General features: G+C 39.4%; 1 non-coding gene across 1 annotated transcript; it reads left to right on the top strand.

The window, feature by feature from the left end:
- Positions 1–721: 721 nt before the first annotated feature.
- On the top strand, positions 722–795 carry Trnat-ugu (transfer RNA threonine (anticodon UGU)). The gene has a single exon. It is a non-coding gene; the product is annotated as a tRNA-Thr (tRNA).
- The last annotated feature ends 17,692 nt before the right edge of the window (positions 796–18,487 follow it).

The raw sequence follows: 18,487 nt of genomic DNA, 5'->3' as shown, positions 1-18,487 counted from the left end.
AAATGATAGAGGATTTGGGATGGGTATCATTAAAACAAAGGCGTTTTTCGTTGCGACGAAATTCCAGTCACCAACTTTCTCCTCCGAATGCGATAATATTTTGTTGACAACGACCTACATAGGAAGAAACGATCACCTCGATAAAATAATGGAAATCAGAGCTCGTACGGAAAGATATAGGTGTTCGTTCTTTCCGCGCGCTATACGAGATTGGAGTAATAGAGAATTGTGAAGGTATATGAAGATAGTAACTGTTCTCGAAAGAACAGGTACGACTGATGACCGTGCAGCTTCTCTAGAATAAATGATAATTAATTGAAACGCTCAGCTGCCGACAGGTGTTGATGTACCACGGGGTACACATTTTCAGCTGTCCCCATCGAGGTATATCAACACCTGTCGGCAGCTGAGGGTTTCAATTAATTATCATTTATTCTAGAGAAGCTGCACGGTAATCAGTGGTATCTGTTCCTTCGAGAACAGTTACTATCTTCATATATGTAGTTAAAGGCTACCCAGCCATTAACCTTCGTCTGTGCGAATGCCCAAAGATTGCCCGAACTCTTATACGGGAATCGTCACCTTAGTGTGCCCGAGTAATGAATGGATGGGCAAATACCTATTACGTACATTACGTATGTTGATTGTGGACAGTTGGGAATGTGGGTCTCACGGGAAGCGTGCAAGGGTTAAGTCCCTCCAGTCGCGCTATTCATCTGTGTCCTCGGTGGCTCAGATGGATAGAGCGTCTGCCATGTAAGCAGGAGATCCCGGGTTCGAGTCCCGGTCGGGGCATATATTTTCAGCTGTCCCCATCGAGGTTGTATCAACAACACCTATCGGCATCTGAGGGTTTCAATTAAATATCATTTCGGAAGGTAATTCGATGAACCTTCTGCCAGGCACTTAAATGTGATTTGAAGAGTATCCATGTAGATGTAGATGAAAACTCGTCCCGTGTCGCACGTGCTCAAAACGATTCATACTACAGAATGCATGCAAACATACTCGCCGTAAATACTGACGAATAACGAGTGCTGCATATCCAAGTTACACAGATCGGCCTTTCCTGCCAATAAGAACAGGGAATTGCTATGTAGGAACAATTCGAGCTAGAGGTAGGGCTCATAAGCACTCCTTGAATTGCAGACTAAACGTAAATGACGAAAATGCATTTTTGGTAAAAATTGGTCAAAACATAATCCTGTGCCCTCCGTATTAAATTAGCCGTTTTGAATATTGAAAATCTGACTTCAGCTTCCTGTTCAGCAACATTAAAAATATATATGTAACACTCAGTTCATGCAAATCGAAGTAATAATATAACTAAAAGTTTTCGCTAAACTTTGAACACTTTTTTTTTCGAGATACGTTTATTTCTCAGAACGGCATGCAGCATAAACTAAAAGTGATTCAACCTCTTAACTTCTACCTCGGACCCCGAAAAGTAAACATTTTTCTTAGGAGCTTATAGCTATAATGTGACATTTGTTAATATTAACTAATTTTTGTGTGGGCATAAGGAGTGAAACAAACCCCCAAAAATCGAAGTCAAAGTTCGAATTAGCACTGTATCTTTAAATTTAAGGTTGTTTCATTGCGGTTCGGTATGCGCTTGCATAAATTTTATGTAATATCGACTGATGTTATCCATTTTTAATTTCAGAGAAATAATGTAGTATCAACTGATGTTATCCATTTTTGATTTCAGGTAACATCTGAGGGGCCACACTGCACGCACTCTGCGTACTTCAGACTCGCAGGCCCTTGATCAAATTATAATTATGGGCGCCATTTTTTTTACTGAAAATCTAAAATAAAGCTCATAGTATGATCACTTGTAATTCCCAAACAGATCCTTCGAATGTATTTTCATTGTCTCAAAAAGATTTCCAAATGTACCATTTTTTGCTCATTTGAATGAGAACCTGGCCTTAATGGCGGAATATAGTGACGAGATTTTTTTCGGAGACGTTGTACGTTCGCGAGAAGTATTTCGTTCCACGCGTGTCGATGGACATTCCACAGATATTACTGTGTGTGTGTGCTACTCAGTCGTGCCATTTGAGTGTACATCTTTGCATAGTTTTCCTTTCACGTTGTAAACAGTGCTCGGCTCAGTAACTAACTGGCCATTGAGTGGTTCCGAAGGTGTCGGATGTGCGGTGCGTTCGGTCTGCTAAGACAGCAACAGACTGGCGTGGTGCGATGGCAGAAGCAGACACTGAGGGAGCTAGCTGTAGGGACGCCAGCGAACAATTTATGCCAAGTAAGACGAAGAGAACTATTCTAAAATTATGAGCCGTCTCGAAAGCGTTTACCATTAGTAAATCTTGTAGTTGAGACTGACAATCAATCTACAATAACTGACAGATTTGCCTAGAGAGAGATACAGGAAATCCTCCCCTCCCCAATGAAATTTTGGTCGTGATGACAGGCCGATGGGTAGTGTAGCCCGAGATCTAAGTTAGGTTGTAGGGAGGTAATTTGATTGAGAGTTGTTTATGCCAACGATTATGAATGCCGAGTAAACGTTGTGCGAGCAGATTGCCCTGTAGCGTAGCCTAGTGTTTCCGTCCGCGCCTTATTTAACACATTTTCTCTAGCTGTGTACTAAAGTCGCACAACAGTCACGAAAACTACGTTTCTGGTGGGGGGAGGGGAGAGTCCACTATGTAACTTTAAGTACAATTTTTAGTAAGCGCCGAAACTAGCCGAAATAGAAGCGTAATTTTAACTATATTTCCGTTTCTGGGAAAATAGTGGTTCTCCTCTTTCGGCAGCAACTGTAATATGTAGGCGACTTATTAGAGTTTTTTTAACTCTGGATCATGATCTCAATAGACGCAGAGCTTTTTTTTACGTTACTTGATTCGTGGTCTATAGTAAACAATGCAACGGTCAATTCTTTGAAGTGCGACGTGTGTCTGCAATGTTCGTAAGGCCAAGTTTGTATACATTCGGTGTCAGTTTTTTTTTTTTTTTTTTTTTTGCCATATACTGTATAATTAAGCCGAGGAGGATAATGTTCAAGGAGCACTGCATTAGCAGTCTATGGAGAAATTGAGAATTTGGATCTGATGAACGGCATGCTCGGACAGTTGGTGCAATTAGGTTGTCCACTGCGTAATTCGGACACAGTGATCATTGCCTCTCCCTAGTAACCAGGGGACTTGGGTGCTAATCCTGGTCTGGCACAAATTTTCAACAGTGTCCATTGACTAAAGTCAGTGCCCATTGTCAGCTAATTTCATTGTTTCGGTGTCCAATTGTATTTTGTTCACGATACGCCGTTTAGCTTTTTCATGGATAACAGCTTTGGAAAGCGTACAGGCTGTACAGGTTATACTGATATTCGCTCGTCGTTAGTCCAAAGCTAGTATAGCGACTTTTAAACACAGTTGTAGTGCATATTAAGCCTACACACGTATTTGTGTCCTGTGTTTCTTTACCAAGAACTTCTTCGTAGGTAATTTCCCTATAGTGGTATTTTGTTTAAGTACTTATAGCCTGCAGGCTTGGATGAAATATGAAACACATGTCCGAAGTTTCTGCTGATGCTGCAGATACTGTTTTATCCGTACTACGGGCACAAACTCTTCATCTAATACATGACACAATTTGTCTCGAGAGTAAGCAATTTTTCGTAATATCGGCCTAGCTTCGATATATTTTTCTCTAATTCTTGTTTGGATTTAATCTTAAAACACACTAACTCTTCCACCAATTATTCGATAAATGATTTCATCCCTTTCGTAGCCTACAGTTCCTAAACGGTCGATAATATTAATAATTTCCTTTCTCACTTTTATTTCCTGTAGAATCTCCTGTTTATGGTTATTGCTAACCTGTTTCACGTTCTCACTTTTATTATTTTTATTTTTCTAGTTTTGTGACTGGTAGCCAAGTTTTCTTTGAATTCGGTTTTTAATTCTGAAATAGTAACAGTTAAAGGTCAAGTGAAGATTGCGATCTATTTGAGGAGAGTGTTTCGGAGATCTTTTATATTAGACGTACACAGGTCATGGAGATCCTTATGTATATAAAATTACTTCAAGTGTAATGTAGCCCATTCTCTTGTCATGATCTCGGCTGTATCGTAGCGCATTGTCTCGGTTAGGTTGGAGATTTTGGTTGAGAGTTGCCGAAGTCAAAAAAAGTGATTACGAAGTCAAGACTGTGCTAACAGAACTATCTGTAGCGCAGTCCAAAATGTTCTTTCGGTCCTTTTAAAATCCCTTTTAATTAAAAATAACGAAAGCTGCAAGATACAAAGACCAAAACTATTACGTAATAGAGAAATCCCAGACTACTGTGGTGTACGTATACTAATTTATTGTCAGTGAATATATATATTTTACTCATTTGCTGGATTCCAGTTTTCCGCTTTTTGCGGCGAAAAACCTTTTCCTGCGAAGGACCCATTAGCTTGTCGGTTATATTCGTGAGCCCGCATCTCGTGGTCGTACGGTAGCGTTCTCGCTTCCCACGCCCGGGTTCCCGGGTTCGATTCCCGGCGGGGTCAGGGATTTTCTCTGCCTCGTGATGGCTGGGTGTTGTGTGCTGTCCTTAGGTTAGTTAGGTTTAAGTAGTTCTAAGTTCTAGGGGACTTATGACCACAGCAGTTGAGTCCCATAGTGCTCAGAGCCATTTATGTTGGTGACTTTGTCGAAGGTCAGTTATTTCATGGTAGTCTATCCGCCGGCGTCATTGTTAGCATCGAATATAGATATAAGTATTAGGAAGTCTAATATGAAGCCAACGCATGAGTATGTCTAATGATGAATAAGAAAAATAGGATTGCGGGTTAGCTACTACAAGCAGCATAGTGAACGCGTTGTTGTGGCCAAGATAGACACGAAGCCCAAGCCCACCACAGTAGTACAAGTAGTCCGCAGATGACGAAGAAATTGATGAAATGTGTGATAAGATAAAAGAAATTATTCAGATAGTGGAGGGAGATGAAAATTTAATAGTAATGGGTGACTGGAATTCGATAGTAGAAAAAGGAAGAAAAGGTAGCGTAGTAGGTGAATATGGAATGGGGGTAAGAAATGAGAGGAAGCCGCCTGGTAGGTTTTTGCCCAGAACATAACTTAATCATAGCTAACACTTGGTCCAAGAATCATGAAAGAAGGTTGTAAACGTGAAAGAGACCTGGAGATACTGCAATATTTTAGATGGATTATATAATGGTAAGACAGAGATTTAGGAACCAGGTATTAAATTGTAAGACATTTCCAGGGGAAAATGTGGACTCTGACCACAATCTATTGGTTATGAACTGTAGATTAAAACTGAAGAAACTTGAGAAAGGTGGGAATTTAAGGAGATGGGGCCTGGTTGAACTGACAGAATCAGAAGTTGTAGAGTGTTTCAGGAAGAGCATTAGGGAACGATTGACAGGAATGGGGGAAAGTAATACAGTAGAAGAAGAATGGGTAGCTTTGAGGCATGAAATAGTGAAGGCAGCAGAGGATCAAGTAGGTTAAAAGACGAGCGCTAGTAGAAATCCTTGGGTAACAGAAGATATATTGAATTTAATTTATGAAAGGAGAAATTACAAAAATTCAGTAAATGAAGCAAAAAATGAGATCGACAGGAAGTGCAAATGGCTAAGCATGGATGGCTAGAGGACAAATGTAAGGATGTAGAGGCGCATATCACTAGGGGTAAGATAGATACTGCCTACAGGAAAATTAAAGTGACAGCATAGGTGGGGGTGGCGGGAGCACTCATGGGAAAATTCCTGCAATAGTGGATGTTACAGCTGCACCTTTTTTAGATTGAAGTCAGCTGATAGGTATTCCTGCTTAAGGGAATTCTCTCTAACAAAAGAACCACTTTTGACAAAGCTTAGGCATCCGAGTAATGAGGGAATTAGTATATTTCATCAAAATGTACAAGGATTAGAGATTAAGTTAGTGAACTGCTTATAGATTTTGACTCAGAAATTATTGGTATATCTGAACACTTCTTCATTAAGGAGGTAATTCAGAGTCTTCCATTACCAGGATACAGGTTGGCTGGCAGCTTTTCTAGGAGCTGTTTGCGGTGTGGGGGAGTAGCCATGTATGTGGAAAACGGCATCCCATTAGAGTCAATTGATGTTTCAAAGTACTTCACTGAAAAGGTGTTTGAATGTTGTGTAGGTGTGGTTAAATTTAATGGAGCTAAACTTCTAATTGTTGTTATTTATAGATCCCCAGACGCCGATTTCACAACATTTTGCTAAAGTTAGAGGAGGTTCACTTTATAGGAAATACAAAAAGTTAGTTATATGTGGTGACTTCAATATTAATTGTGTAAGTGATTCTGCAAGGAAACGGATGCCGGTAGACCTCCTTAATTCATATAATCTTATGCAAACCTTGTTCTTTCCAACGAAAGTGCAAGGGAACAGTAGAACAACCATAGACTACATTTTTGTTCATTCCTCATTACTAGAAGGGCATTCTGTTAGCAAAAAGGTGAATGGCCTTTCAGATCATGATGCACAAATTATAACTCTAAAATATTTTTGTGCTGCAACACATGTTAAATATAGTTATCAACTGTGTAGGAAAGCTGATCCAGTTGCTGCAGAGACCTTTGTAAACCTTATCAAGCAACAAGAGTGGCAAGATGTTTATAGCGCTGAGACAGTAGACGATAAATATAGTGCTTTTCTCAAGACTTTTCTCGTTCTCTTTGAAAGTTGCTTTCCGTTAGAACGTTCAAAACAGGGTACTAGCACTAACAGGCAGCCTAGGTGGCTGTCTATAGGGATAAGAATATCTTATAGAACAAAGTGGCAATTATATCAAAACGTTAGAAACAGTCAAAATCTAAATGCAGCAGCCCATTACAAACAGTAATGTAAGGTGCTTAAAAATGTTATTAGGAAGGCAAAAAGTAAGTGGTATGCAGATAGAATAGCTAAGTGTCAGGATAAAATTAAAACCATATGGTCAGTCGTAAAGGAAGTGGCTGGTCTGCAGAGACAGGTCGAGGATATAGAATCAGTGCGTAGTGTGAATGTTCGTGTTACTGATAAGTCGCATATATGTACAGTATTTAATAATCACTTTCTGAATATAGCAGGTGAACTAAACAGAAACCTAGCCCCAACAGGGAATCATACAGCGGTCTTAGAAAAAAGTGTTCCGATACTGTTACCTGAAATGCTCCTCCATGATACTGACAAGAGGGAGATTGACTTAATAAGTAAATCACTAAAGACCAAGAACACTCATGGATATGACGGGGTATCTAGCAGAATACTGAAGTATTGTTCTGTGTATGTTAGCCCAATACTTGGCCATATCTGTAACTTTTCCTTTAGTAGTGGTCGGTTTCCTGACCGATTAAAGTACTCTTTAGTGAAGCCACTTTATAAAAAGGGAGACAGGGATAATGTTGACAACTTTAGAGCTATTTCCATGCCATCAGTGTTTGCTAAAGTTATCGAGAAGGTTGTATATACAAGGTTACTGGAGCATTTAAATTCACATAATTTGCTGTCAAATGTACAGTTTGGTTTAAGAAATGATTTAACAACTGAAAATGCTATATTCTCTTTTCTCTGTGAGGTTTTGGACGGATTAAATAAAAGGTTGCGGACACTAGGTGTTTTCTTTGATTTAACGAAAGCTTTTGACTGTTTTGACCACAAAATATTACTGCAGAAGTTGGACCGTTATGGAGTAAGGGGAGTAGCATAGAATTGGTTTCCCTCTTACTTTAAGAACAGAAAGCAGAAGGTAATTCTCCGCAATATTGAGAGTGGTAGTGATGTTCAGTCGCAATGGGGCTCTGTTAAGTGGGGCATTCCCCAAGGGTCGGTGCTAGGGCCACTGCTGTTTCTTATTTCTATAAATGATATGCCTTCTAGTATTACAGGTGATTCAAAAATATTTCTGTTTGCTGATGACACCAGTTTGGCAGTGAAGGATCTTGTGTGTAATATTGAAACAGTATCAAATAATGTAGTTCATGAAATAAGTTCGTGGCTTGTGGAAAACAATTTGATGCTAAATCACAGTAAGACTCAGTTTTTACAGTTTCTGACTCACAATTCAACAAGGACCAATACTTTGATGAGACAGAATGGGCATAATATAAGCGAGACGGAACAGTTCAAGTTCCTAGGCGTTCGGATAGATAGTAATCTGTTGTGGAAAGCCCATGTCCAGGATCTCGTTCAGAAACTAAATGCTGCTTTATTTACCATTAGAACATTATCTGAACTAAGTGACAGTTCAACACGAAAAATAGTCTACTTTGTATATTTTCATACGCGTATGTCGTATGGTATTATTTTTTGGGGTAATTCTTCTGATTCTAAAAGGGTATTTTTGGCTCAAAAACGGGCTGTTCGAGCTATATGTAGTTCCAGAACCTCTTGTCGGCCCCTATTCAATAGTCTGGGATTTCTGACATTGCCCTCACAGCATATATTTTCTTTAATGTCGTTTGTTATTAGCAATATTAGCCGATTCCCAACAGTTAGCAGCTTTCACTCAGTTAATATTAGGCAGAAATCAAATCTGTATGTGGAATGCACTTCCTTGACTGTTGTGCAGAAAGGAGTGCAGTATTCTGCTGCATCTATTTTCAATAAGCTACCACAAGAATTCTAAAATCTTAGCAGGAGCCCAAAATCTTTTAAGTCTAAACTGAAGAGTTTCCTCATGGCTCACTCCTTCTATTCTGTCGAGGAGCTCCTGGAAGAGCTAAAAAATTAAGCTAATTCCAGTGTTACATTGTTGATTTTTTTTAATTTATACTTACGGCTTGTCGCCTGATTATGTTTTTATATTTCATTTTATCTGTTTCTACTATCGTGTTATAATTTCATATATTGACTCGTTCCATGACCATGGAGATTTCTCCTTAATTTGGTCCCACGGAACAATAAATAAATAAAAAACCTTTGGAGAAAAGAGATCCACTTGTATGCATATCAAGAGCTCAGATGGAAACCCTGCTATAAGCAAAGAAGGTAAAGCAGAAAAGTGGAAGGAGTATATAGAGGATCTATACAAGGGCAGTGTACTTGAGGACAGTATAATGGAAATGGAAGAGGATGTAGATGAAGATGAAATGAGAGATGATATACTGCGTGAAGAGTTTGACAGAGCACTGAAATACCTAAGCCGAAACAAGGCCCCGGGAGTAGACAACATTCCATTATAACTACTGACACCCGTGGGAGAGCCAGCCTTGACAAAACTCTACCATCTGATGAGCAAGGTGTATGAGACAGGCGAAATACCGTCAGACTTCAAGGAGGATATAATAATTCCAATCTCAAAGAAACCAGGTGTTGACAGATGTGAAAATTACCGAACTATTTGTTTAGTGAGTCACAGGTGCAAAATAATAACGCCAATTCTTTACAGACGAATGGAGAAACTGGTAGAAGCCGACCTTGGGAAACACCAGTTTGGATACCGTAGAAATACTGGAACACATGAGGCAATACTGACCCTACGACTTATCTTAGAAGCTAGATTAGGGAAACGCACACCTACGTTTCTAGTATTTGTAGACTTAGAGAAATCTTTTGACAATGTTGACTGGAATACTCTTTCAAATTCTGAAGGTGGCGGTGGTAAAATAGAGGGAGCGAAAGGCTATTTACAATTTGTACAGAAACGAGATGGCAGTTATAAGAGTTGAGGGACATGAAAGGGAAGCAGTGGTTGGGAAGGTAGTGAGACAGGGTTGTAGTCTATCCCCGATGTTATTCAATCTGTTTATTGAGCAAGCAGTAAAGGAAACAAAAGAAAAATTCGGAGTAGGAATTTAAATCAATGAAGAAGAAATTAAAACCTTGAGTTTCGCCGATGACATAATTCTGTCAGAGACAGCAAAGAACCTGGAAGAGCAGCTGAACGCAATGGAGTGTCCTGAAAGGATGATATGAGCATCAATAAAAGCAAAACTAGGATAATGGAATGTAATCGAATTAAGTCAGGTGGTGCTGCGGGAATTAGATTGGGAAATGAGACACTTGAAGTAGTAAATGAGTTTTGCTATTTGGGGAGCAAAATAACTGATGATGGTCGAAGTAGAGAGGATATAAATTGTAGGCTGGCAATGGCAAGGAAAGTGTTTCTGAAGAAGAAAAATTTAACATCAAGTATAGCTTTAGGTATCAGGAAGTCTTTTATCCGAGTATTTGTATGGACTGTAGCCATGTATGGAAGTGAATCATGGACGATAAAGAAGAGAATAGAGGCTTTATAAATATGGTGCTACAGAAGAATGCTGATGATCAGATGGATAGATCACATAACTAATGACGAGGTATTGACTAGTATCAGGGAGAAGAGGAGTTTGTGGCACAACTTGACTAGAAGAAGGGGTCGGTTGGTAGGACACGTTATGAGGCATCAATTTAATATTGGAGGGCAATGTGGAGGATAAAAATCGAGGAAGGAGATGAATACACTAAGCAGATTCAGAAGGATGTAGGTTGCAGTAGGCATTGGGAGATGAAGCTTGCACATGATACAGTAGCATGGAGAGCTGCATCAAACCAGTCTCTGGACTGAAGACTACAACAACAAAAATATGAAGGCACCTGTCTCATGTGTAACCTTCAACAGAAATGGGACAGACAAGAGGGTCAGATTAGATTATATGTACTTTCCGTTGCAATTGATCCATAATGAGGAGATACTCAGTGGGAAACTAATATGCTAATTTACCTTCCATAGATCGCAAGTAGACTGATCATGGACATGGAATGAGGAATGAAAATTTAGACATACTTGTCATTGTACTCGCATTACTTGACACCCCCCCCCACCTCTCTCTCTCTCTCTCTCTCTCTCTCTCTCTCTCTCTCTCTCACTCACTCACTCACTCACTCACAATCGCCCGCGCCCTAGTTCTACTAAAAAAATTCATTTCATTAATAGTGTCGGAGGAGATGGGTTAATAAATCCTTTAGGCTCCTCTTAAACTGAAATTTGTCAGTAGTAAAGCTTTTTATGGCTGCTGCCAAGTTATTGAAAATTCGTTTTCCTGAATGATGGAGACTTTTTTGCACCAAAGTAATTAACTTCCAAAATTTTGTGGAGATTATAGATGTTTCTAGTAATGACTGCTTGAAATGAGCTGTTGATTTGAAAATGTTCATTTGTTTTTAAAGACAGATTTCAAGGGGAGAAGGTATGTTCTATCTCCACCATGTTAAATTGATCTATTTCCACGTCCCTTATCTCAAGCTGTGTTATATTAACGGTAAAACATAAAACATTTCTTACATGCATTTCCACTATTTTCCAACAAGCTGACTATTTTTCATGAATAATATATTAATAGTGAAATTTTGGGAAGAATTTAGAAAGACAGGTTTTATGGGCAAATTTCAAAAATAAAAAGGCAACAGTGTTCTTTATAATAAAGCTTCTCCATGGATTTTAATTCCTACTCCGAATTTTTCTTTTGTTTCCTTTACTGCTTGCTCAATAAACAGATTGAATAACATCGGGGATAGACTACAACCCTGTCTCACTCCCTTCCCCACCACTGCTTCCCTTTCATGCCCCTCGACTCTTTATGCCCTCCAGTAAGACAACTGACCGTTAGAATTCCATGGTTCTAGGATAAATGGTTTGAGAGGAAAGGTACATTTAGTTAGAAAAGTTATGGAAAATTTAAAGTTGTATTGCACTTAGCAACGTACATGCACTCATTTAAATTCATAGTTTCTTTCACTGCATGTGTCATAGATTTCTCTCCTGTTTATTGCAAGCAGCGCACTGTCAAGTAATTTTTTAATTTTTTACATCTCTCGTAAAGTCTTTCGTTCCTTTCAAATAGTACGCATGCTGTACAAAAACATAACATTTGTTTAATGACATTTACTCTTTTATTTCTTGCAAGTCTTCTAGAGCTTCTCTCGAACACTTTGTGGGTAGATCTTGGCATTTGTTTTGTTCAGAAACGAGAAACACCCATGATACGTTATTACTGTAGCAAACAACTGACTACGAGACAAGAAAAAATGTATTCAATAGGTGATAGCTCAAAGCAACGGGAAAAAATGTCCCTACGCTTATCATCTCAACGAAGAGCTGTCACAAAGAAACAAGTGGGCATGCCTTACATAGCTAGCTGCCATTTAAACCGACATTTAGGACCTTCAAATAAGGATTTGGACTAAAATGCTTTTATATTCGCACTAAGTGTAAATCAAATTGGTACAATCACCAATAAAAAAATTATTTTCATTGTTTTCGAGGTACCTTCTGCCCTTCGGAATAAATATATTGCGAATCAGTAGTTAATATGCCTCGTTCTCCAAGCAGGAGACGGATAGAAACTTTCGAAATGTGGTGGTGTAGAAGAATGCTAAAAAAGTTTATATCGAATAGCTGATGGGGAGTTCGAAAACAGATTAGGGAGCAGAGAAATTAATGGCACAACTTGACAGAAAGTAGCGATCGTGGGCAAAGGGCGTATTTCGATTCCACCCGTCAACTTTGACCCATGACGTTTAGCATGACGGTCATTAGTTAGCGTTTCGAAGGATACCAGTCGCCTTATTAAATGTTAACTGTGATTGCCTTCGTTTCTAGAGCAATTTATAATGATCATTAACTATGATTTTTTTCGTAATATATCGTGACGAACGATGGGAGGAACCCGAGAGCACAGCTTAAATTGTCGTTAAAGAAACGAGTAGCGATTGTATTTTTATCTTTCTTATCCGACACATACGGGAATCTGGTGTCGAATGGGGTACAAAGTTGAAAACTTTGATTAAATGTACAAAATTGATAAATAAGAGAGTTACCAATTTTTATGTGAACACCTTATGATGTATTAATCACAAAAAAAAGAACATTGCCACAAAATAAAACAACAATATTTTTCACTCAAAAACAGAAATGTATGTCATTTGCCCCATTCTGCCCCGTGCACGCGGCAGAATGGGGTGGTAAGTACAAGTGATAACAAAACCGTATAAAATTATCGGAAATGCAGGAAATATTGGCTTGCTCGGTATTTATTTAGTTTAAAGTGAATATTAATGTCAAACTACAGTTTTCATGTATTGTATCCTTTTCTTAAGGCTGTTTACAAAATTCACACATGAGGAAATACTCATCATCTTCGCTATCTATTCCTGCACGAGAATCGTGTGTCCATTTTTTGCACGTGGAACAAGCGACCCCACCTTCAACTGATGTTGAACAAAATCCACCACAATATAAACATTCACAGTCGGAACTTTTCTCATAATCACTCTCCTTAGTATTGTATTCTGTCCTTTTTTCCATTTATCTTCAGGCCCTTTCTTTTTTTTCCTTAATTTTATTCTCTTTTGAAAATAGTTTTTTTCTTTGCACTTTCTTCTTTGGCAAAGTTCTTTTTCTATTTTTCCTTAATAATGGCTTCTAACTCTTTTTTTGTACGGCGAATCAGTTAAAACAACAGTCTTCCCCCTCTTCCGTTTCGCTCTTTTCTTGCTTTCGTTAACTATTGGCAAGGGCATCAGAATTTGTAGTGAAATATGAAATGAGGAGGTGTTGTCAGTTGTTATTCAAGAGCATCAAGGATTAGAACAATTAGCCTCAATAACTTTGTCATTCTTAGGCGGCAGTTCATTGTTACAATTCGCTGAAACCTCGCCCGCTTGATTATCTAGCCCGTTGGCGTCGTCTTTTTTAGCTGGTGTGCTAGGTGGAGGCAATTCCAATTGTTCAGATATGATAACCTCTTTATCTGACGACCTATTTTGTCCGATGTCAAATGTGTCTGCAGGAAGGAAGTCTGCATCGGTGAATATAGATGGGTCCGTGGGCCGTATTCCATTAGCTTCGAAACATTTAATGGCGGTTTTCATTGTTGCATTTTAGACGAAAGCTGAACCAAAAAGCGTTGAAATTTGAAAGATAGTTACGACTTTCCCTGCGTGGCTTCGTAGCCATTTTCGAAGCTCATCACTATAACGAAGACTTAAAGGCTTCATAAAACAAACATCAAGCGGCTGAAGTCTGTGAGAGCAATGTGTTGTAAAGATAGCAACGAAACGCCACTCTACCACGCGTAGTCCATAACGTCAATGTTCGTGTTATGTGCGGAGGGGCCATCTAATATAAGGAGAACTGGGAAGTCCTTTGATGACTTGGAAAATTCCACAAATTTTCGAAACCATACAAAGAACGACTCTGTGGCCATCCATGCGGTGCTGTGGACCTCAGCGCAACCTCCTGCTGCCAGTCCTAACTCAAATTCTTTCTGCTTCTTCTTTCGTGAAAAAATAAGCGTTGGAGGCATGTAAGCTCCAGGCTGCAGTTTCGCCCCTTTCTGCAGATGTTAACGATCCTACTTGACGTTTCCCCTTGCAAGCTGTGATCTTCGATTGGTTTTTAGGATTAACCGAAAGGCCTATTCCATCACAATTAGATATCTGACAAGTCATTAGTATGTGTTTGTCAGCTACATTTGTTAACAACGAATAACCACTATCGACAGCTACTTTATTAAAACCCATGACTCTTGCACCAGATGTTGATTCGGGTTTGCGAACAAACCCGCATCTGCTTCTTCTTTGTTTCATGATGTAATAAACATTTCGATTTGTTTTGCTCGAAATTTTCGAAAAAGTATGTGGGAAACGTGCAAAAATTGAAATGCAAAACTGTGCACCTGCCGAAATACGAGTGCGTATACTCATTTGAAACAATTTTCCTAAACCGCTTCTGATACGCTAGAGGTTACCGCACAGTTAACAGCAATTGTAGATGACCGTTTGCCTGTACCATATAAAGTACGGCCAGTAAAATATTTTTGTAGGGATGACACAGCATCTCATCTTGAATGGAGAGTTCATCTGTACGTGTAAAAGTAACCACTTGTGCCACAGGGAAGTGTGTTGGGAGCCTTACTGTTCATGTTATATATTAACATTACAGATAATATAAGTAAGCTCACATATTTCGAAAATGGAGCAGATATCGACATTGAGGTAACAAAGTTCGTGGGAAAAGATATGTACATACAGGGAATAGGAAAAATGTGAACACCTAAACCCACATCTATATGGATACTCTGCAAATCACATTTAAGTGCCTGGCAGAGGGTTCATCGAACCACCTTCACAAGTCTCTATTATTCCAATCTCCTATGGCACCCGGAAAGAATGATCACCTGTATCTTACCGTAAGCTCTGATTTCCCATATTTTATCTTGTTGATCGTTCCTCCCTACGTAAGTCGGTGTCAACAAAATATTTTCGCATTCGGAGGAAAAAGTTGGTGCATGGAATTTCATGAGAAGATTCCGTCACAACGAAAAACACTTTTCTTCTAATGATGTCCAGCCCAAATCCTGTATCATTTCTCGATAATAGAAAACGTGCTACCTTTCTTTGACCTTTTTCGATGTACTCAGTCAGGCCTCTCTTGTAAGGATCCCACATCTCCCAGCAGTATTCTAAAAGAGGACGGACAAGCGTAGTGTAGGCAGTCTCCTTTGTAGGTCTGTTACGTTTTCTAAGTGTCCTGCCAATAAAACGCAGTCTTTGGTTAGCTTTCCCGCAATATTTTCTATGTGTTCCCCCCAATTTAAGTTGTTTGTTATTGTAATACTTAGTTATTTAGTTGAATTTACGGCTTTTAGATTAGCCTGCAACTTCTGTGATAGTGATTCGTCTATTCTGCTTCACCAGGGATCTTGCGGGGTCAGTAACGACCTGAACTGCGGATACTGAGTGCGTACCTTAACTGGCTTCTGTCTTCATTGATTAGCGGCTACCTCTGAAACGGTTGTACCACTCCTTTAGCCGTGTAGTACCCGTTACTTAGCCCACAAACACATGATAGTTTCAACTTGAGAATCGCCAAGCTTGAAGCCAAATGTGATGCAACGACGTCATTTTGCTAACATTACTAAATCCAACTTGTACCACTTACAAGTGGTGCGGCGCTTCCCATCCTCAGATACCAATCATATCAGTCACGACTTGAACATTGTCCTGCAAAATGATGGCCGCGTGCTGCAGAAAGTGACGCCGCTTCTTTCTCTCAGTTGTTTTTCTTCTTTGTAACACAATCTGTTTCGTTTTCGAGACTAAACCGCTTAACAGATATTGTTAAAATTTGGCATGGAGACAGTTTGAACCCTGAGAAAGAACATTTTGTTTTTCTTTACTTCAGTGAACGTAAACAACATTAAAACTTATTTATTTTGGTGTATAACTTAAGAATTCTATAATGTATTTCAGTAGTTGCCACGCGGGATAGTCTCTCAAACGAAATTACTCCCACGTACGAGGCCTTCCAATATCACTTCTCCCATTCCGCTTGTAGTTCAGAATATTTTGGGGAAGTCTGGGAATTAGCATTCTCACCAGTCTTCACGATATTTTTGAATTTTTTAGTTTCTGTTAAAAATACTTAATTTTTCTCGAGTATCTTCATTCCTAATCATTTCTTGTTCTGCAGCCCTTCGAATTTCTTAGGAACCTCATCACTGCCGTCTGAATTTTTTTTGTTTTAAACATGTTTTCGCTTTATAGCATAACACAGGAACCGCAACCGCTTCATAGAATTTCGGGACAATCTCTTTTTGTACTTTATTGCCCAATGTTCGGTAAATGGTGCCACAAACAGCTTAGAATTTGTGTAATTTATTTTCAGTATCAGATTAAAAATCAGATCTTACAGCGTAGCCTAAATGAAAGATTAAGAGACCTGTTCTAAAGCAGGATTATCCAAAACTAGTTTTAAACTGACTGAATATTTTCCTCGAAGTGCACTTATTTTCGTTTTTATTAGTAGAAATTTTAAAGTTGCATATTTCGTTCAGGTGGTATGCAGATCTTTGGAGGTCATTTCATTCACTTGAATCATGTCATCTACAAACAGAAGCACAATGAGGTATTTCTCATTCGTTATCCCAATTCCTTTGTCTTCTCGTAGTTCATGGTTTCATTTATGAAGAATGAAGTCAATGTAAATAGTAAAAATGCTGACATAATCTACTCATTTAAAAGTATACCGAGCGAGCTGGCGCAGTGGTTATTACACTGTATGATTATGATGATGGTGGTGATGATGAAGATTGGTTTGTTGGGCGCTCAACTGCGCGGTTATCAGCGCCTGTTCAAAGCCCTAATCTTTACACAGTCCAATCTCGCCACCTTCACGAATGATGACGAAATGATAAGGACAACACACTCACCTAGTCCCCGGGCGAAGAAAGTCCTCAACCCGGCCGGGAATCGAACCCGGAATCCCATGTTCCAGAGCAGAAACGCTAGCTACGAGACTCCCATTGGGGAGGACGACGGTTTAAATCCGCGTCCGGCCACCCTGATTTATGTTTTTCGTAACTTTCCTAAATCACTCCAAGTAAATGTCGGGATGGATCCTTTAAAAGGGCACGGCGGACTCCTTTTACCCTTCCTTGACGCAGTGCCATTTCCTGCTGCGTCTCTGATGACCTCGACATCGATGGCACATTAAATACAATCGTCCTTCCATCCCTCATTTAAACACATAGGTTTAACGCAATAAGTCGGGCGTTAAGAGTTAGAAACTGTGTACTCGTCTAAGGCAGCATAGTTACATGGCGCGAAAATTATCCAGATCAGATTCACCGTGCATTTGTGAATGGCAGCACTTGGTGACTTCCAACAAACTTCACACATAATTTTGAAACTTTGCGAAACTTTTTTTCCCGCTGACGTCCCTGACAGAATGATGAATGGAAAAAAGACTTTTATCACTCCTACTGTTCATGCAGTAAGGCGTCAGCATCAGGCATGAATTTTGAATTTATTACTTCTTTACAACTCACTCTATTCGCAACACATTTGTCAGACAGTATTCACACATATCGTTGAATGTACCTGAAAAATTATAGCATTGTACAACACCTAGTTCAGGACACAAACATTGAGATGTTTTCGAAAAACTAGCTTCTCTTAAAACAGAGCGTCTTCAACGCAAAAGGCTATGCTTCTTCAGGTCAAGTATTTAACTCATTAACTGATACGGAAAGTAAGCGAACTTCTGAAGGTGGTTTACATACGGGACTTCCAGTCTTCAGATAGCAATTTGGAGGGGAGAAGGGGGCGGTGGTTACGCGGTCTATTTGGAACTTCATACTTTCCGCAAATGATGCACTCGTCTGCAATGAAGTACTGTCTGAAGGAAGCCACGCCCTCATAAGATTTCACTGTAGGGCAAAGCATGGCAACTTGGTTCAAATGTTCCCGAAATGTAAAATTGTTCGGTTCACAAAACGAAATAACCTTATCCTACGGGTATAGTGTCAGCGAGTCAAATTCTCAATCGCTCAACTCAGACGAATACCTGGGTGTAAAAATTTCTAGAGATTTGAAATGGAACCGTCACATAGACGCAGTCTTAGGGAAAGATGGTGGCAGGCTGCCATTCGTTGGTGGAATTCTAGGAAAATACAATATGTGTACAAAAGAAATTGCTTAGAAATCACTCGTGCGACCCATCCCCCAATA

This window comes from Schistocerca cancellata, unplaced genomic scaffold (assembly GCF_023864275.1).
Source record: "Schistocerca cancellata isolate TAMUIC-IGC-003103 unplaced genomic scaffold, iqSchCanc2.1 HiC_scaffold_1151, whole genome shotgun sequence".
Lineage (NCBI taxonomy): Eukaryota > Metazoa > Arthropoda > Insecta > Orthoptera > Acrididae > Schistocerca > Schistocerca cancellata.
The sequence above is the reverse complement of the archived record's forward strand: the minus strand, read 5'-3'. Positions and strand labels throughout refer to the sequence as shown.